We start from the raw sequence: 21,885 nt of genomic DNA, 5'->3' as shown, positions 1-21,885 counted from the left end.
AGTACAAAATGCCTGGTATGGTTTAAAACAACACTGGAAATTTGTTTTTATGGTTAAAAAAAAAAAAAAGAAAAGAGATATGGCTTTATACAACCAGACAGTTTTAACTGGATTTATGTTTCAGCTCAAAGTATTTCCAGGTATTTCCAGTTAAAAGTGGGAAGCAGAGTCACTTGCAGATGAAGTGGCAACCTTGTCACAGGCTCATACCAGACCCTGACTGAAGGATCCAGGGAAGAAAACAGAGGGCAACCCAAATGCACGAGGCCTGAGAAGAGCCTCCAAGCTCTGCGCTCAGGTCACAATACAGACAGAGAAGCAAGGCTCTGTTCCTAACTCCTTTCTGGGAAAGTAGTGCAACTAAAGGAAACCCAATGCACAATGTAGCAGTTGCAGCAGTGGCATGTCTGATTACACAGCACGCGCGAAGAGCCCAGAATTGTGTATGTGGGAATCCAGACATGACCAAGGGGACACAATGGGGGAAGGAGGGACCACTGGGCAAACATCATGGAAACAACAGTACGTGTGCCTTGACCACACAGCACATAGAAAAATAAATCTCTCAGGGATCGAAAGCCTGAAGGTGAAACAGAAAAACAAAGCACAGATCACAAGATGACACAGTGAAGAATGGTGACTCTCACGATATCATTAAAACTGTATCACAAAAAAGCCAAGGATTAAATGTTTCAAAGTATTTTCAATGTTTAAAAGACAAAGGATTAGTAAGCATAATATATAAAGAACTAACAGAAATCAATGAGAAAGATAGGCAAGCCACTAGCAATACAGGCGAAGAACATAAGCACTTCCAAGAGAAGACTGAAAGACAAGGAAGCTCTGAACAGTCAGAAAACACATTAAAAAAATCTTAATCTAAATAATAACAAGGAAAATGCAAGTTAAAACAATGAGATGGCATTTCATGCCAATAAAACCGGTATAAGTCTGAAGAAAGCACGGGTTTAGTAAAGAAGCGCAGAATAAGTAGGTCTTCTGCACTGGAGACAGAAACAATTGTCATGACCACTCAAGAGAACAGCTCTGCATGTTCTGCGAAGTACGCCCACAGTGCAGCTCACCAGTCTGACTTCCAGCTGTATATCCCCCAGTGTTGGGAACATCACAGCAGTGCACACTGGCAGCAACCCAGAAGCAGTGACACAACACCAATGGTACGATCTAGGAGATCTGGTCTCTACTGGGGACATTTCTGGCTGGAGCCTACTGCTGGCATTCAGCAGGCAGGACCAGGGACCAGGGCCTTGCAATGTGCAGAAACATCCACTGCAAGGAATTCCCCCAAGGTGGCATAGCTTTTGAGTATTCTGCTGGACAAACCTGCTTATAATGATCTGAGCTTAAATCTAACTTCCTTTTAATAATGAAGTACTTTCTTCACAGTTTAATATATTGAGCTTTCGAGAATTCTGTTCTGAGAAGGAGCTGTTCACCATTTCACTGACAGCCACGCACGGCATCTGAGTCATCAGTACCATACATCTGTATCAAGCTACATCTGCAGCCACCACATTCACGGTGATTGCAAGTTCCTGACTTGATTATGCTATCGGTATGGTCAAACTGGAGCACTGACATGCTGCAATGTATTTAATTTCATTGTGGATCATTTCTCTTTTATTTATCTTATCACAACAAAGGTAACTATTGATGTTTTTGAAATTAGGCAAGAAGGTAGATTATCATCGAATTTCATTTCTAGGTGGATGTTCATTATATTACATGCTATTTTTATGATTATATATTTTTTTAACCAGAAGATTAAAAAAAAAAAAACAAAACAGCCTTTCAGTTGCTCCTGTGCCTTGAATGCTTGCATTGTTTGAATGACCACACAGCAATAAACTCTGTGATTATCCTGCATATGTATTACATCTCCATTAGCCAGTTTAGGCCCTAGATACTAAAACTGTGCTCTCACCTCTGGACTGCCAGACTTGGATTTCCCTGGTGCCTGGTGTCCACTAAGGGAGTTTTGGATTCTTATCTGATGGGGAGCTAGAATGTTTCCTGAGGTTAATCAAGGTTCTGAGATTGAGGTGTCTGATACCTTGAACTATTCCCTCTTAGTTCCATGAAGACCCTTAATCTCGAGATCCCCTCACAGGCCATCCTGGCATTAGATGTGGGCCTGTGTCACCTGTCATTACCACTGTGTCCTCTACCATTCATAATAATCATTTTTCCAATGATTAATATTTTCTTCAAAGTCAATTCAGTAATTACAGAATTTAGAGGGTCCCACAGAACCTTATAATCTCATATATCATGATTTATTTAAAAGTAGAGCTCAAAATAGTTGGTGAAAGAATATTTCATATAATTCCTGTCCATTTTAGATTTATGTCAACAAACACCAGTTGACCACTTAGATTTACAGGTCTGTGCTGAGCACTATGAAGGACAAGGAAATGAAGATCAAGACCCCACATTTAGTTTTCTTGCATTTTGTTACTGTAAGTGCCAGCAGAGCATTTTGAAAACTCAGTCACATTGTTGCTGATAGTTTATTCAGTCCTTGAGCCTTGGAGTTTGAGATGCCTGAGACTACTGCTATGTGTCCGCATCTTGATGAAGCATAGTTACCATGGCACAGATACAACTCATTTGATACCTGAAGAAATGTAATTTCTAAGAAGAAATGAAACAGTATTAGAATGTTAACTAGATTTTAAGCAAACTCAGGTCATCCTAATGCAAGCTGGTACTTTTGCCAGTTCATGCAGCTTTCAAAGCAGTTGTTACTGTGGACTGATCACTTTATAGATGAATAAAATAATATATCACTTAAAATATTAGTGAGGTTTACATTATAGTAGTAGTGGGCTTTAATTTTATAATAAATGAAAGTATTTGGTCAGTATTGGTATCAACTCCCTTAATAAAGGACCAAGGAATCTGTGCTAGAGACTGGATTAATGGGAGAATCAGCTTAAAGAGAACTGAATAAGATGGGGCCCCCGACAGACACATCCATTCTCATTTGCTGCTCTCTCGTAAAATGACAGGTCAATAAAATTTCCACAAGGTAGCAGTTTTCATCACTGTAAGTTAGAACATCCTAAATGCCTAGCAATATGCTGAACACAATATACCTGTCAATAAAATACCACACTACAAATCGAATTTTGAAGACTACTTAGACACAGATAAAGCAGAATATAAAATTATATGCTGTAAAGATGATATGAATAGAAGAGGACTATAACTAAAAATGAAAATTGTAATAGTATTAGGATTGACATTACGATTATTTTAAAATAAAAAGCATTGTAACTCTACCATGAAAAGTTATTAGACACAAGCTATAAGAACTCTGGAGGGGTTTTTTTTGTTTGTTTTTAAAAAACTGTCATTAACTGGGTCAAATGAACATAAACCATATAAACTGATTTACAGCGGAGGGAACACCACAGTGCAGTGAAGATCTGGTAACGACTCTAGTCACTGGTGTATCTGCACTGGAAGAAACAATCCATGTGACTCTCACCTCATACATTTTACAAAGACCAATTTCAGACGGATCAGAAGTCTAAATCTCATAAACAGAACAAAACAGTTTACAGAAGAAAAATGCAGAACTTCTTATGACTTTGGAGCAAGCAGATTTCTGAAAAGGACACTAAAAGCACTACTCATAAAAAATTGGTAAGTATTACACTGCATTAAAATTAAAAACTGGGCAGCCCGGGTGGCTCAGCGGTTTAGTGCCACCTTCAGCCCAGGGCCTAATCCTGGAGACCGGGGATCGAGTCCCATGTCAGGCTCCCTGCATGGAGCCTGCTTCTCCCTCTGCCTGTGTCTCTGCCTCTCTCTCTCTGTCTCTCATGGATAAATAAATTTTAAAAATCTTAAAAAAAATTAAAAACTGTGGTCCACCCAAAGACACTGTTAGAGAGCAGAAGGTAACTCCCTGAGTAGGAAAAAATATCTCCAATAAATACATGCAACCAGGGACTTTAATGTAAAATATATGAAGAATACGTACAGATCAATACAAAAGAAGGCAGAGAACCTTAAAGAAAGCAAACACTTAACAGGCAATTCATAAGTGGGTAAAAATCAATGGTCAATAAATAAATGAAAAGGAATTTAAATTCACTAGTCATCAGGGAAACCAATGTGAGATACTACTCCTGCACATACCAGAATGACTCAATGGCAAACAAAACAAATACTGGCAAAGGTATGGAGCAATGGAATTTTCAGCGAACTGGTGGAAGCATAAACTGGTACATTTACTAAGTTGTACATATGCCTACCCGACAACATAGCAATTTCTTTTCCAACAGAAGTGTGTTCAAATATTTAGGAAAAGACATGCACAGGAATATCCAAAGCAACGATATTCCTAACAGCCAAACACTGGAAATAAACATCTGCCAATAGAAGAGTGGATACACTATGGCAGTCACATAAACAGTGACAAGAACGGACAAATCACAGCCACATACAGGGACACGATGACTCTCACACCACCAGCACATGGAATGAACGAAGCCCAACAGACGACACATGAGGACATTCTCTCTGATTAGGCTTTCCCAAAGCTTAACAACAGGTAAAATGAATCTATGATGTGTGAAGCCAGGATGGTGGCTACCCTTGGCATGGGGTGGGGGGCAGGTGGCAGTAACCAGAAGGGCATTTGGCTTCAGGGAGGCTGGTTGTGTTCTGTTCCCAAATCTGGGTGCTAGTAACACTGGCACATGTGCAGTTTATGAAAATCTATCAAGCTGTGGTTTAAGATTTGCATGCTTTTCTCTATGCCTATTATGCATCAATAAAGATTTACTTAAAAAATGTTATTTGACACAGATTACAGGCAACCTCAGGTGCTTCTGAGTCTTTTACAGATGCCATAACTCAACTAATAAAGATAAGCCATTTCAGAGCCTTCACAGAGGAAGCGGCAGCCAGAGAAAGAACACATGGTGTGTTGCGTTGTCTCTTTTCCTGCCACATCATCCAGTGACTAATGAAAGGACTAAGGGGCCATGTCCTTACATGGATTCTTCTGGACACTGTCCCTGAGCAAATCACTCCCCTTATCCAGTCAGAGCAGCCAATCTCTTCCTGGCTGTAAGTGTTCTACCTCCTGGCTCCTGACACTGCACTTCGTTCAGAGGTTGGTCTTTTTAAATTCCCATTGGTAGATGCTCAAAATGATTTTGAAATTTATTGTTTGGTTTTAGATCTATTTCATTTTCCAGGAAAACAAAACAATTCCCAGCAAACGTCACATAATTTTCTACTGCTACCTTTATCTATTTGTAAAAAGCATCCAACACATTACCCAAAGAATTTCCGGGTGTCTTCTTCCACTCTTACTAAGTACCACAGCTGAAATCTAGCCACCATTAGAGTAAAATGATCTCAGTTACATCATGGGAAGCATTTCTTTGGCTCTAAGAAAAACAGGAAAAGTGCTGCAAAAAGTACGTCAGCAAAATAATATGAAAGTCACTTCAAGTTGATTATTTCCGTAATGTGGTCCACAGTATCTCTGGACAAAGACTCCAGAAATACTGTGAGGTAAGACTACCACCTCTAACTGACCCTGAATAGGAGACCATAAAGAGCGATATCGGGAGAACTGGAGAACCTCCTTTACTCTACTGGGGCCCTTAGTGTATCTTCTCAAACAACCACAAGTGTCCTTCTGATTTATTAACAGGCCCTGCTCCCCTAGTGAAAGCTGTTACAAACCAAAGAACTCCACTATAGCACAATGCAGAAATGCTGATGGAGCATCGAAAAAGCAGCCTTCCTAGCATAGACTCATGAAAACCATTCTCAGGGCTTCCTGCCCCTAGTGGAGTTAGACTAGCCATAACCAGATCCCACTGGCTCTCTGTCCGCCAGTTCCAACAGGGCCCTATTTCAGACCTGGCCACCAGTTTCTCTGGGGCTGTTCCTCCAGGGCCCAAGAGCTCACACTCGCTATAGATACTCAGGCACTGGGATCCCTGGGTGGCGCAGCGGTTTGGCGCCTGCCTTTGGCCCAGGGCGCGATCCTGGAGACCCGGGATCGAATCCCATGTCAGGCTCCCGGTGCATGGAGCCTGCTTCTCCCTCTGCCTGTGTCTCTGCCTCTCTCTCTCTCTCTCTCTCTCTGTGTGTGACTATCATAAATAAATAAAAATTAAAAAAAAAAAAAAAGATACTCAGGCACTGGTACTGTGAAGGTGCCAAGACTTGGCAGAGGGATCTCTGAAGTAGAAATGCTTTTTCCATATGCTATACTGCTAGATGGTGTAAGACACTGCTCATGACCAAAAGTCTCACAGAGGTCAACTCTTGCAGCTCTTACTCTTGCCTTCCAAAGGTCTTGGTCATGGGAGCAACAGGCCTGGGCCAAAAGCAAGTCAAGGGACAGTGTCACACCCTTCCTCCCTCCAGAGGCTAAGGTGTAGCTTCTGGATTATTCTGTCATGTGTAGTTTCCTATTTTGTAGGAGGAGTTTCCTTCTAAGAGGTACCTCAACCATATCCTCAAGGGCCCGTTCTACAACCAGCTGGATACAACCCACATCCAAACCCCAGAAGATAATGTAGTCCATGCTGAAGCTGGTCCTTCACACTTCACTATTCGAGTAACTATTCTACATTCCGGAAAGGGCTCATGATATTCAGCTCAGGTGGCAGAAGACGAGGGTAGTGGGAGATGTGGGAGCAGCCAGGTTTTCAGATCCAATACCACATCAGGCTGGCAAAGGCCTTCTCTGGAAAGCAAAATCACCTCCAAAACTGTCACCGTTGCAGATAACATCAAGGGCCTTCTTTAAAGATTTGCAAACACCTTTCGTAGCTTGCTTGTAAAGCAGCAATGTCCTTGGTTTCAAGACACAAACAGAAACCGTAAGTTTTCTTACGGTTCTTCTGAGCAAGTCCTCAGAGCTCATCCATTTCACAGAGGAGGACCTGAGGAGTACAGTGGGGTAAGGCTGATCCCAGACTGTAGTTCTGGAGAGAGACCAGACCAATCTTCTTGACTCTCAAGCCAAGAGTTTTCCCTCTATGCCATGTTCCCCTGATGTAGTCCAGACAAGAAGAGTTACATTTTTCCAAGGACAATAAATAGTCGTAACATCTCTGCTCCTTTCCAGGATCACTAAGATCTCATTCATATGAGTTCACGGCTTCATCCTGAACATGTACTGCATTACACGCACGTGGATGTTATATCACCTTCCCCTGTTAGGCTCTCCCTGGCTTCTCGTGTTGTATCCAGATGACAATCCTTCTTTGTAATGCCACTGCCTCTACTTTTACCTTCTGGAATAACACAAGTCTTTTCACACTCGAGAGCTAGTACATCTTCCCCAATACTTCTGTTCTCATAAAACTCCCTGGAAATGCCATATCTCCTCCATTTTTGGGCCCATTTCTAGGCAGTTCAGCTTGTGCTAAGCACAGGTCTGCTGGGAGTAGATGGTCAGGCAGCTGCTGGCTCAGACTCAGGTTCCCATCCAGTGGGGGTTCTGGGGGGGAACCTCTTCTTCCTCTCTGCCTCTTTCCTGTCCTCTCCCTCCGTCGCCAGTCACCAGCCATCCTTCTCGACCAGGCAGAGGGTGGAGCGGGCAGGGGCCTGGGGTGGCCTGGCACAGGCCACCGGCCCACAACCCCTTCTCTGATCGCCAGTACTCCCCCCCCCCAGCCCTTTTTAAAACGAAATGCCCTCGTTTGTAAATCCTTAGACGCTTGAGAATAAAACCCCTCCCTTTTCTTCAAAAACAACAACAACAACAAAAAAAAACTGCACAGTGCAGTTCACAAGCAGCAGGTTCCCACAAGGGTCACCTGCATTGGAAGGATTATTCTGTAAGGAAAGCTGGAGTCCACCCAGGGATGGCAAAAGAGGATGTCAAGCCACTTGTATGGCATACTTTAGGGGCATGAAGGACAAGGAGCCTGGACATGGTGCTAAGTTGGGTTTCACGAAAGCACAGCAGGTAAGCATGTGGACAGGAGCTGGGCACCCACCTCTACGTTGGGGATCCAGCCCCCTGGGCACAGGCCACAAGGCAATGACAAGGTCAGCAGGTGGAAGGCTCAGGTGGTGAGAGAGCTAGCCTGGCACAGCCCACAGAAGGCCTGGTCTGTAGAGGGAGCAGCAGCATCAGCAGGCCCTGTCCCAAGAATTTTCCTGGAGAAGCACTTAACTGAATACCGAGGAGTGAAAAGTATCAATTTCTCAAATGAGGGGAAAAAGGAAGGTTAATAATTACATTTTATAATGATTTTGTCCCTAATATAAACTTAGTGACACCAAGCGTTGCCTATGCCTGGGTGTGTGCCCATTGTGTGTGCCCTGCAGGCACAGGGGTTAAAGACAGATTTGGCATCAGGGTCTATTTCTCTGCACACAGCTCCCACTGGCTCCTTCCAAAAGTGAATCTCAGCATGCTGCAGGGGTGATGGCTCCACCGCCGAGGGCACCTTGCACCGTGAGCTCTCCCTAGCACACCGCACTGCTCTCTCGGCAGCTGGGGCCAGCTGAGGAGAACACATCTGAAGAGGCACTGCACCCACCCTCCCCAAATCTGATAGAAGGAGCTGGAAGAAATGCAATCATAACAAAGGTTCTAAGGATGGGCCAGGAAAACTTATTCTGTGGCTCTGAGGCACTGAATTTCTAGCCATTTTGAATACGATCACTGGGTTTACAATAGGCCCTTGTGTTCTCTGTTTGCGAACAGGGTCAGTTGGCAGCTGCTTAAATTTCTTAGGGAGTTACTGAAGCCAACGTTAAAACAAAACCAAGCACAGGATTCCCTAAAAAGTACAAAGCACCGGGAAGTCTGCCCAGAAGAATAATGTCAGGTGATCTTCTGAGTCCAAGAGCATTATACTCTATCGGTACATATTATTAACGAAAAGCTCACCTTTCCAGGTGGCTAGAGCCGGCTGTGCCCTCCTCCTAGTTTACTTTCCGTGGTGCTGTGGTGCTCTTGGACCGCAGAGGTGAGGAGACACATGAAGCAGGCCAGAACAGAGGCCAAGAACAGTGACTCAGTCTTCTGGCTGTCATTATAATCAGTGGTTAATAATGCTTTTTAATCCAGAGATTTGGCCTCTGATATTGTCAGGAAAGTCATTGTTACAAACGTCTACCCAGGGAAAGCCGGGTGCTAGACTGCCATGTGGAAGGTCTGCAGTTGAGACACACATGCAGGATTCTTTTTTTTTTTTTTTTTTTTTAATTTTATTTATTCATGAGAGACGCAGAGAAAGAGAGGCAGAGATACAGGCAGAGGGAGAGGCAGGCTCCATGCAGGGAGCCCGACGTGGTCTCCAGGATCATGCCCTGGGCTGAAGGCGGCGCTAAACCGCTGAGCCACCCAGGCTGCCCCACATGCAGGATTCTGAGCAGCCAGTGTCACTCCTGGTACCCATGGGAGATTGAACTTGAGGAAGGCTCCAACCACGGCTGGTGACACACATTCACGCCAACTTCACAAAGTGATGGGGGAGCATTAATTTAGTTTCAAAAAAGTTGCCTAACAACAAGAAAGACAACACATTGCAATCCGGTTGGGTTGGGAATCCCTCAGTTCATTACCCAGAGGAGGAGGGGATTAATTATCACAGTGAGCCTCTCCTTGAGAAGGAACTGTCCTCCCACTGCTCCGAAGGCATACTTAGCATTCAGGGCAGAGGAAGACCCTCCCGGCAGGCCCAACCCCCGTCAGAAGCTAAGGCCATGTTGTGACGTGGGGCGGACAACCTGCTGTGCCCCCCTGCCGGCATGGACAGACTCAAAACACACACATTCACAACACACATGCATCCTGCCCAGGAGACCTGGGACTCTCAGGAGCGCTGAGTGCACATCTCTGACCACCCTCCCTCGACATGGTTGGGACCACCTACTTTCAAAAATAAAGAATCAAAGCTAAAATTACACCTGCACCTCACCCAGGAGGCCAAGGTAATGATGCAGGGGGGTGAAAAGTGAGACAGGGACTCGTTCTTGTTTCTGTAAGCCCCACACCGAGTACCAGCCAAGGGGCTTCTTCAGAGAAAGGAGGAGGCCAGAACTTTTCTTTACTTGTCACCCTTTTGCTTGATTCATCATAACGTGTCTTCTTACGTGAAAACAGACAAAAATGAAGTAAAGAAAGTTAAAGAACAAATATCTAAGAGAAATTAGGGAGGAAAAATAAAAGGAAAAAGCACATCTTTGCCTATAAATTTTAAAACCTTCTCTACGGCAAAAATAAAAGTTAAAAGGTAAACCAAAAATTCCAAAAAGTTATATAAAGTGTACATCAGAAAAAAGACGAATAGCCTCCACATATAAAAAGCTTTTTATGAATAAATGAGAAAATGATTGAGATATAGCCAAATCTAAAGGTGGAGCCAGGGACACCTGGGTGGCTCAGCAGTTTAGTGCCTGCCTTTAGCTCAGGGTATAATCCTGGAGTCCTGGGATCAAGTCCCTAGTCAGACTCCCTGCATGGAACCTGCTTCTCCCTCTGCCTATGTCTCTGCCTCTCTCTCTCTGTGTCTCTCATGAATAAATAAATAAAATATTTTTTTAAAAATAAAGGTGGAGCCAAAGAAATGATTCAACAGAAGCAACACAAGAGGCCAACTTACATGTACTGCCCCACTTCATTGACAACAAAATAAACACACATCTGAATGAAAACTCACTTCCACTGGTCTGACATATATGCAGAACTCTCTAACCTAATGTTCTGAGCCTAGAAGAGTGGACAGTATTCTCCAACAATTTAAAAATCTCCATGTGTATCACTCTATTCCCACACATTCTAATGTATGGTTGTTTCTCCCTCCACTCAAGGAGAAATTGATCTGTTACACTGATCTCTTCAAACACATCTGCTATTTATCAACTCGAGGGTATTAGTATCGTCCAATCTTCCTGGTTGTTTCTTTGCTGATGGTTTTTCTTTCTCTGATTTCTTAGTGTAATCATTTGCTGATTTTTTTTTGTTTCTTATGAAATAATAAAAGCAGAAGCTAGCGTTTACGGTCAGAGTTTCAGAACCACATCTCTAGGGTTTAAGTAAGTAGAATCTCACTTTTGTCCATTTCAGAATCTGTGTGGGCAGTGCCCTTTCTACCTTCAAATAATACCCATAAAATGTAGGGCACCAGGCAATAGGGAGAAAGGCCATTAAGAGAACACAAAAATATTCTCAAGGACTATCCTGTGTTGTCTGGCTCTCTGGCAAAGCCCAGCAGGAAAGTACATTCTCTTACATAAAAAGCCAAAGGAAATTCTGCTTTAGCAGAGGACACTCCATCAGGCTGAACTGAACCAGTTCCAAACAGCATTTTGCTTTTGCAAGAAGCACCATACACTTATTTTTGGATCCTTTTTGAGTATTTGCTACCTTTAATTTTGATAACTTAGCTTGATTATACATTATACAGCTTATTTATTTTTATCTAAACCTTGTTAGTTAACATATAGTAGAATTCTGGTTTCTGGAGTAGAATCCAGTGATTCATCCCTAATGCCCACCCCCCACCCACTTCCCTTACAGTTTAATTTGTAATAATGGCCGAATTTAACAGCTGGTTAGCAAAATTCATTTAACAACTGGCTCTCGTGAGCTCCTCAGTTTCCTTTTCCACATTTTGCAGGGCCGATTTTCCAGACCTGAGCTTTCTATTTCAACTTTCTGGAAGCTGTATTTATAGGACTCGGCTTTGCTCCTGTTCTGCAGAAACGACCTTCACCGTGCATGCATCCTCTCTTATGAGGGAGGCTCATGAGGCTCTTACTTGCACGGCTCCCTACAACGGACACCCCACAGTGCTGTGCCACTCATTCTGGTAATTCAGGGGCTCGCCCAGAGACTCCTCTGAGCACCTCCCCACTGGGACCTCCATCTGCAGTGACTTCAGCTACTTTCTAGAAGGACGTTGTTTACCATTCCCTTGAACCCTGAGTCCCCTAATCATCCTAACCCTAAGATATTTTGTTTAACTTTCCTGTGTAAGCTATTTCTGATCTATTTTTAAGTGTGATTTCACAAATGCTATTATATACTGCCTTGCAGAGGAAGTTAGCAGGGGGTGACAAACACCACTGCCATCACAGTGGTTTTGTACTGGGGACACACTTGCCAGGGAGTAAAGGAGCGAACACCGTGATGGATATTTAAAGCTCAAGTTTCACTTTTTATTTCTAATGGTAGGAAAAAAAATACTATAAAATGGACATAATTTCCACTAAGCTGTTTGGTTAAAATGAAATTCAAGTGTTTTAAATCAAGAGATACTATATCCTATAGACACATATTTAATTTCTGCTTTGTTCTACAAGTGACTTAAGAGATTATATTTTAATATCTAACTGGTGAGAAGTATTTTGAATACATTTTATTATTAATTTTGACTTTTAGTTTATTTTATAATATAAAACTGCCTTGCAGCTTATATTTTGGGAACTTTATCAAGATTTGGCCTGTAATCTAGAACCCAGTTTTTAAATTTAATTTATATACAGGGAACAATGTTTTATATACACCTACTAAATTAAGCTTACGTTCTAATAAGGTAAAAAGATGGACCTAGAAGGACACAGAATTCATGAGGAAGAGCTTTCCCCTTTTGGAATTCTGGAGATAGGAAAAGAAAAGCCTGATGCTGACCTAATTTTCTTTTTCTCGTGGGTACCCCTGCTTTCAATGATGTGGATGTTCTGGATTTTTTTAATTCTTGAAATTCTTGAGATATCTGTTTAGAAGATTTCTGGGGGTCTTCTCTCTTGTGCTCCTGTCCCTAGCCCTCAATGGTGTCTGTTCCTTGGGTGTGCTTTCAACACGAGGATGCAGGTCCCTGGACACTCCCCCCATGACTTCTTTCTGGTGTGCAGACACACACATGCAGGCATGTCAGTACACACATCTACTTATACTGAACTCACTGTGCCTGTTTCCCGTGTCCCAGCTTTGCACTCAGAGTTTTAGTTCTGCTAGAGTTTCTGCAGAGCCTTCTTCTCAGTCACTGACTCAGGTCTCCTCTGCCCAGAATCTGCTTCTCCACAGCTTTGTTTTAAAAATCCTATGGCCATGTTTGTAATTTCCAGTAATTTTTCTGTTCTCAGTTCATTTGTTTTTCTTGAGTGTCTGCTCTGGCTTTCATCAGTGCTCTATCCTCCTAATCTTACCCTGGATAATAATTCATTTTTCTTTATTTCCTCTGGATCCTTGTAAGAAGTCAGTCTCAGATGGTCCTACTGCTTTTGTGGGTCAAACTGGTCTTTTTCCTTAGAAATGCTCTATCTATATCCACTGATTCTTCCCATGTTTACTCTGGGAGAGAGAAGCATCTGTTTTGTGAGTGGTCAGAAGCTGTGCCAGAGTACTCAGGTTTCTCTTTGAATCTTTAGTCTTCACGAAAAGAGGAGGGAAAGTCTGAAATTTACTGTAAATTTGCCATCTTGGTGACACAATCATCTATATGGTACCGAAGGGGTTGGCAACTGAAATCAGAGCAGGGGGGTTTAATTTATTCTTTTCATGCCTTGAGTAATATAAGCAATAATACTGGTTTAATAGGGATGTGTGTGCATGCATGGGCATACTTCCTTTTTAACGCCTGTGGAACATTTTTTTTTAAGTAGGCTCCATGCTGGGAGCCCAACATGTGTCTTGAACTCACAATCCTGAGATCAAGACCTGAGCTGAGATTAGTGGTTAGATGCTTAACCAGCTGAGCCACCCAGGGGCCCCAGTGTCCGTGGAACATTTTAAAAGGGACATTAGGTCACAAGTATAATCTCACTAAAGTCCCCCCAAAATATAAGCTGCACAGCTATGATTTTATTTTCTGATTCTCCTTGGATTTTTTCCATCCTAGTTTGCATCCCCGCTATGATAAAAAAAAAAAAAAAGGATTTTTCCACAATGAAAATTATTTAAAATTCATTTCTACCACCTTAGATATTTAAGGAAAACTGACAGCTTTCTTCACTCCATATTCTCTCCTGGCTATATCCAGAGCTTACCCTGCACATGTTACTCACTATCCACATCTCGGTCAATTATAGACACTCTTTGTAAAGAAAAACAACAACAGAATGGAAATCTCTGAGGTTGCTAATTTCTCAGATTACCTAAAGCAGTGAAGTATTCTTTTACGGAAAAGCAAGTTTAAAGTTTCATCATTCAAATGCAGCCTATCTAAAACACCTGGAAATGATTTCCAAGTTTTCAAAGTCACTATTCTAATAGGTATTACTTCCAACCTAACCATTACTGGCCTTTGAAATATAGAAGCTAAGAGCAGACTAGACGGATCAAATACTATAGATAAAAGGAGTCTGAAAAGCATACAGTGCTGTAAAAACATAAGGTGGTAGTATTAAAAATGGATTTGGACATGAAATCCCAAACTCATTCATTTCAACGACTCCCCTAAACCTTGGCTGAGGGCAGAGAACAGTGAGACTTTAACCCAGATCCCATTCTGCACCTCACCAGGGTCCTTCCAGGCCATCAACACCAGTCGAATTACACCCCATCCCTACGTGATTAGAAACAAACAGGTTTTCGTCAAGTGCCCTGGGTTTTCACTCAAACCCATCACGTTCACTTTCTGGGGGCACTTCTGCAAAGTATGTGATCAAATTTGAAAGTAACTTTTCGGGAGCTGCATGTGGTCTGACAAAGAAGAGCTCTGCATTTGTGGCAAAGTGACAATTCCTGGCTATAACTAATTGGTTCGTAATAAAATCATCACAAGGAAAATGGATGCAGACTACCAGTCATAAGAAATCTCAGACTCTAACATACACGTGTTAGCTGAAGGAAATTTATACACTCATCCACCCAAGAATACACAGCTGAGTGCCAGCGAATATATGCAGGAAAGAGTTGCTGAAGGTACAAACTAATGGGATTTTTTAGTATCTGCTGAGGAAAAGAAGGCTAGGCACGCTGTATCTGAAAGTAACAAATGCAGTAAGACCAGGTGTGGAAATGTCCAAAACCCACTAAAATAATTAAAATAGAAGGAGATGTACCAGCCTGTCCTTTAGGAATCACAGAAACTAGAATTATTCTCAAAAAATTATTCCTCAGCCATTAGAAACGACAAATACCCACCATTTGCTTCAACGTGGATGGAACTGGAGGGTATTATGCTGAGTGAAGTAAGTCAATCGGAGAAGGACAAAAATTATATGTTCTCATTCATTTGGGGAATATAAATAATAGTGAAAGGGAATATAAGGGAAGGGAGAAGAAATGTGTGGGAAATATCAGGAAGGGAGACAGAACATGAAGACTCCTAACTCTGGGAAACGAACTAGGGGTGGTGGAAGGGGAGGAGGGCGGGGGGTTGGGGGGAATGGGTGACGGGCACTGAGGGGGACACTTGACGGGATGAGCACTGGGTGTTATTCTGTATGTTGGTATATTGAACACCAATAAAAATTAATTTATTAAAAAAAAATAAAAAAGAAAAAGACAAAATTATTAGCAATCATCGTGGTCAGATCCTATTGCTCTATGTCTAATGAGGGGCTTTAATAAACATTTCTTTCTTTGGTTTTCACAACTCTATAGGGTAGAAAGTCCTCATGTGAATCAAGAAAGAAATTAACAACAGTAATGACTTGGAAACTGTGTCAGAAGGGAGTGTGATAAATTATATACCTGTAGTACACAATCCCTCCTGACCGTGGGAGTGAGGCAAGACCTACCTGTGGAACTGCACAAAGTAATCACATATTCAAGGCCAATTTTATAAAACAAAGAAAAGGGGAAAAATTTGTGTGTGTCCGTGCCTTGTATAAGGAGGAACTATGGAAGATTACATCCCGATTTGTTACTAATGGTAACATCAGAAAAGTGGTTGTAGACATGATACTATTACCTCTGACATTTCTGTTGTTGATAGTTACTATTGGCATGTGCTACCTTTGAAATCCAAAATGAGTGAAATCAAAATAAAAACATATCAGTTAAATTTGCCAACAAAGAATGGGTATATATTCAAAACAGAAAACAATTCAAATTTCATACACACACACACACTCATACGTTTTAATAAAAATGAAAACACCCTTGGATTATGCTGTGGTTTGTGACAAATGGATCTTGAAAATGGAAGTAAAGTTGATCAAATATACACACTTGCTGGAGGAAACAAAATACAGATTCCACTATAGGTACATTTACTGAGCATTAATCATCATGTCTTAAACATTACCTAATGACTTAGGACTCAAGAGAATATTTTTTTAAATTTTTTTTCAAGAGAATATTTGTAATCAATTTATCCACAGCCTTCCTTCTACACTCAATTATATCCATTTCTATCTTTGCAGATAAGCAACCCTTACACTTTGAACACAAAGTCCAAGATTACTGTGCTTCCTCATTGCAAAGGCTTTTATTCATGACAGTGTACAGCATCATGACAATGTAAAAACAGTCATGTTTGTCCACATTCTGCTTAAATGTGGAGGCACTTGGTTAAAGTAAAATTTGGCAAAGCCTTTAAAAGGACTATTTTTTTTTTATGGTATAAATGCCTATCAAAGTACAAAGTCATATCTTACTAATTAAATTCTTTAAAAGGGTGTTCTTCCCTCCTCTGGCTCGTAACTGATCAAGTGTTACTAAATACACCTAGCTTTTAGACTAAGAAGCCAAACCCATTCTTTAGTAAAACCTGGGGCCCAACCAGCTGAATGTGTCCACAAAAATCCCTGGCCTCTTCCACGACCTCCTTTCAGGGCTCTCCAGTTACCATCCCACTTGGTCTCTCCCAGCTAACTCAGAGCTCCTACTCTCCCTTGGTCTTGAAGCAAGGTTGCTGCCAACACTGCTGGCATCCACAGTGGCCAAACCACGCTGGAAAAGTCCTTTGTCTTTACACTCAGTAGCAGTGTAATCTCTGAAGAAGAATTCTAACTGAAAAAGAGTTTACAGAGGACTTCTTTGGGAGTCCCTCAATAACAGAGCAAGATGAATGGCATCTCTTCTACAAGGGGGTTGGTCAGTTTGCAATGAGGAAGCACAGCTATGGGGCTCCCACTCCTTCATCTGCGGGAAGACCTTACACTAACTTTAGATCAGAAGTTCACCCTTCCTTCCACATGGCCAAACTGTTTCCCCCAAGATTCATTCCAGAAACGTTTCTTTAGCTCTTATCTAGTTCAAAGCATACTACCAGATGCTGTCAGAAACAAAGATGAGCCAGGTAGCATCCTGAAAGAATTTATAGTCTCCGTCTTAAATTGGCGGGATACGTAGGACGGTAGCATTTCATTGTTGACTCTTATGTTTAAAGAATGATTTGAAAGACATAAAAGGCAATGATTTATGGAATTAAAAATAGCATATGCCTTCCAATTAGCAATAATCGCACCTCGGATAAACCTCATTGGCTACGATACTGCCACTGCGCAAAGCTAGCATGTGCCTTCCAAAATGTTAAGTAATCCAACAATACACAAAAGTATCATAAAAAAATGCAAAAAAAAAAAAAAAAAAAAAGAAAGAAAGAAAAATTAAGATCAAAACATAAAATAAAATAACCAAGGATAAATACTTTGGTTATAATTAGGGTGGATCACAGAATTCAGCATCCAAACTAGGATTTTCAAGAGTGAGAGGGGGCACAAGGACTTCTCCAAGACAACAGGCATAAACCAGAGTGTCCCGCACAAGCCCGGCTGGGAGGTCCCCATCAGAATAAAAACAAACAGCTTGCTTGACCAAGGAAGGGAGATAGAGTGATAGGCTCCAGTATTCACTCTTCCTGTTCACCTCACGCCCCAACACAGTCCTGCTTTCAGAATCTGGAAGTCAGTCAGGCATACACTGAAGAAAAATGGAAAACAAAAAAGGATTCACACACACAAAAATATCCTACAGTGTCTGCAAAGAACAAAGCTACAGACTTCTTACATTTAAACTAAATTTAAATTTGGTCATAATGTAAATTTTGGAAATACTGGGCTTTTGTTTTTAAAGACAATTTTAGATTTTAGCACCAGGTTAACACACCTGGTTTCAGTTATAAGCTTGTCTAATCTCATAAAGGGAACTGTTTTCCAGATTTAGTATCTAAATAACTATGAATACATTAGACTTTCATGGGCCAAACAAATCCATGAAACACTCAGTTATTCAAAAAGCGAAGTTATTTTGAAAGATCTAAGTAAGACCAGTGCTGTATTGCTTGTGATCTCTCACTGCTGTAGGAGTTCAGGCTGTGAAGAGCCGCAGATACATCCCATCTGGGCAGATTGACACATCTCTGTATGAAGGACACCCCGCCACCAGAGTGCATACACCCAGCTTAAGTTACGTCACATTCTGCACCTCTCAACTGACGTTGGCTCTTAGACAAACTAATTTCTGGTAAACACACTGAGGATCAGAAGCAGCAAAGTAGCAGCAAAGCAGCAGACCAGACATGTGACTGGTGCCTCAGGCTGTAAACTTAAGCGCCCAGTAAGCTGAGTCTCTACTCTCCCTGTCTGATCTCTGGGACCTCAGTTCTCCCATACATACTCCAGAAGGGAATCCTGGCAAACCAACAAATTACTGTAACAATATCTCTTGGGATTTCCACAGACTCTCTTCTTTCTCTGGCTCAAAATCCACTCCATCCCTATGCTCAGAAGGAGCAACTGGAGGGGCAGTATACACCTGCATGTCCACTTACACATAGCCGCACTGTGCCATGAGAACACGCCCCCACTTGGTAACAGGCCCAAGGAATAAAGGTGCTAAGAGAGATGTACTAAAAGAGGTATAGGGACTCAAAGGAAGGAGCCAGATATATCTACTGGAGCAGTTGGAGAATGCTTCAGAGAGGTGGCAACTGAGCTGGGTTTTGTGTCTGCGTTCACAAGGAAAAGGAATCCTGGAGGAGATAGCACATGCTGAAACACACAGGGAGGAAAACTCTGAGGGTGCGCTGCTGGCGGGAATGGAAACTGATGCAGCCGCTGTGGAACAATATGGAGATTCCTCAAAAAAGACAAATGGAGCTACCCTGTGACTCACCGCTCCCACCTCTGGATACACAGGTCAAAGAAATAAAAACAGGACATCAAAGAGATATCCACACCCCCTGTTCACTGCAGCATTATTCACATTCGCTAAGATATGGACACAAGCTAAGTGCCCACCAACAGGTGGACAGAGAACGGTGCATGGAGTGTGTGTGATATTATAACAGGATAATAATGGGACGTTGTTCAGCTGTTAGAAATGAAGGAAATCTTGCCATTTGCCATAACATGGATAGTTCTTGAGGGCCTTGTGCTAAGTGAGGTAAGTCAGGCAGGGAAAGACAAATACTTGCATGAACTCATTCATATATGGAATCTGAAAAAGCCAAACTCATAGAGAATAAAATAGTGGTTACCAGATGCTGAGGGCTGGGGGCTCTAGGGGCAAAGTTGTTTATAGGCACAGATTTGAAACTAGCAGTTAAGTAAGTCCTGGAGATCTAATGCAAGCTTGGTGATTACAGACAATAAAACCGTATCATAAACTTCAAAACTAAGAGACTACATGTTCTGTGTCCTCACCACCAAAAAGAAATGATAATTAAGTGATGGGATAGATATAGGCTAATGTGACAGTGAGAGTCATACTGCAATATATAAATGATTCAAATCAACACACTGAACACCTTAAATTTAGACACTGTTATGTCAATTATGTCTCAATAAAAATAAATTCTTAAAAATCCTGATATATTCAGAAGTGGTGAGAAGCAGATGGCGAAGGGTCTCTGAAGCATGCATACAAAGCAAGTCTAGACAGCTGGTGTGTGGTTATCAGCAGAGAGGAAGTATAAAGGGGCCATTGGAAAAGATTGTTGCTTGGGGACAGGAGTCTCACTACCTCACCTCTGTATATAGTTCCTCTTTCTAAATGACAAATTCTCATTGATCAGCTTCTCTCCTCTCCCTTTTGAGAGAAGCCCAGCTATCTCTCCTCTTGTCCTTCTCTACAGTTTTCTCACTTATAAAAACAAAGACTGGATCCTAGTTTCAAGTCTCATCAACCAAGCTCAGAAAAGACTCTGAGTCTTAAATTCCCCTTTTATAGGAGGAAAAGACTGGGCTACAGAAGGATGAAATTCAAGGACCCCACAACAAAATGTCACAGATCACAGCATTTCTGCATTGCAACAATCAGAGAATGTGAGGAGAACCTGGCAGAAGGATTTAAAATAATCTGGGCTACACAACTGAGCAGGAAACAAAATCCAGCTAAAAAGCAGGTGAACGAGACAGTATCATTTGTTGTGAAGTCAAACTTCCCAGTCTCTGTTTTCTCATCAAGTTTCTTGTGAGGCTTCCATAAACAAACATAAACGAAAGGGACTCACTGAACACCTGGCATACAGTAGGTGCTCAGTAAATGCTGGGTAAGTCTAAGTCTTTGATACATCGTTCAAGCACATTTAGAAATTAGGCATCTCAGGCACCTGGGTGGCTCAGCGGCTGAGTGTTTGCCTTTGGCTCAGGGTGTGATTTCCAGGTCCTGAGATCAAGTCCCACATCGAGCTCCTTGCAGCAGGGAGCCTGCTTCTCCCTGTGCCTATATCTCTGCCTCTCTCTATGTCTCTCATGAATAAATAAAATCTTAAAAAAAAAAAAGAAATAAAGCATCTCTATGCATATCAGTTAGCAAAATATATACAAATATAAACTGCTTAGAAAATGGAATGACAATGGTCATTTTGGAAACACTGAAGGCTTGTGGCTTTGAAGAGAAACAACTATTCTGCAATAAATCTACTAATTGCTGCTTCTCTAGAAACCTGAAAGAAAACATCCCCTATCTCACTCCCACCCCCAGGGGAGAGGGGCTTTGCCTTTGGTTTTTAAAGTATATCTGATTTCTTGCAGCTTTTACAGAGTCAAATAGTAAGATCCATTTAGCTCCAACAGAGAAGGAATAGCAACTCTTGCTTCGAATGTGCACTTGAACCAACAGATCCAAATCCTTTGAAATATGACCATCAATGCAGTTACAAGTTGAACTGCTGCAAATTAACAAACAGTCATCTGGGAGACATAAAACAAAACCAGCGACGAAGTGCTTCTAACTGCACGGGAGATCAGGATGTTAGTGATGTTTTCTCTTCTGCTTCATTGCCGACTAACCAGTACGTATTTTCATAATAATGCTTCTTCCAACTAGAAACCACCTAAGGAGTCATAACTCAATTTCTAAGATGAAGCGGAAACCAAAGCAAACAACAGAAACAATACCCTCAGTATCTGGAAGAGAGGTGGGAGGGGCAGGAGAAAGACAGCAAGTAGGCAAGGGCTATTAAATTGTTCTTTGGGTTCCAGCAGCAAGCTGAAACCATGATCAACATCTCTATTTTAATGACTCCCACATCTCTCAACCTCCAGGAATGAAAGCTGCCTGGCTGCCACGTGCAGGACGCTGGGCCGGCAGCCGCGTCCCCCGCACAGCCCCATGCAGAGGGAGGTGGGTCATGCTGACATGCTGCGGTCCAGCGCAGCACAAAACCCATGCTGCACTTCAAACCCTTCATCCAACTGCTTAGGACTCTCTATAAACATGGTGAAGGGTTACAAGTTTCACAGGCGGCGCTGGCAGGGCACAGGCTCAGGGCATGGGGCTCACAGACACCAGCCTTTGTTCCTCTGGCAGGATGGAAATCCGTGGAAAAGGCTGCCCCCTTGTGCGCAGCTGTGTGTAGCTGCGGCCCCTGCTAGGGCTGGAACCACTCTCTGCCTTTATGCATCCAAGGATGGGCGCCGGATGGCTTCAGAGAGCAGGTATAGCCCACTCAGCCTCTGCCCAGAAATCAAGGATCTTGTGTAAATATGGGTCGGAGAAAATACCAATGCTTCCCACTT

The 21,885-nt window shown here is 42.2% G+C and overlaps 1 protein-coding gene and 1 non-coding gene across 2 annotated transcripts in view; both read right to left on the bottom strand.

Moving 5' to 3' along the window:
• EFL1 (elongation factor like GTPase 1) overlaps positions 1–21,885 on the bottom strand; it is a 121,219-nt gene that overhangs the window by 41,303 nt on the left and 58,031 nt on the right. The window lies entirely within an intron of this gene.
• Positions 17,298–17,432, bottom strand: LOC121490314. Its single transcript, XR_005987624.1, has one exon. It is a non-coding gene; the product is annotated as a U4 spliceosomal RNA (small nuclear RNA).

The sequence above is a fragment of the Vulpes lagopus genome, chromosome 4 (assembly GCF_018345385.1).
Source record: "Vulpes lagopus strain Blue_001 chromosome 4, ASM1834538v1, whole genome shotgun sequence".
NCBI lineage: Eukaryota > Metazoa > Chordata > Mammalia > Carnivora > Canidae > Vulpes > Vulpes lagopus.
This window is presented reverse-complemented; position numbering and strand designations above follow the sequence as displayed.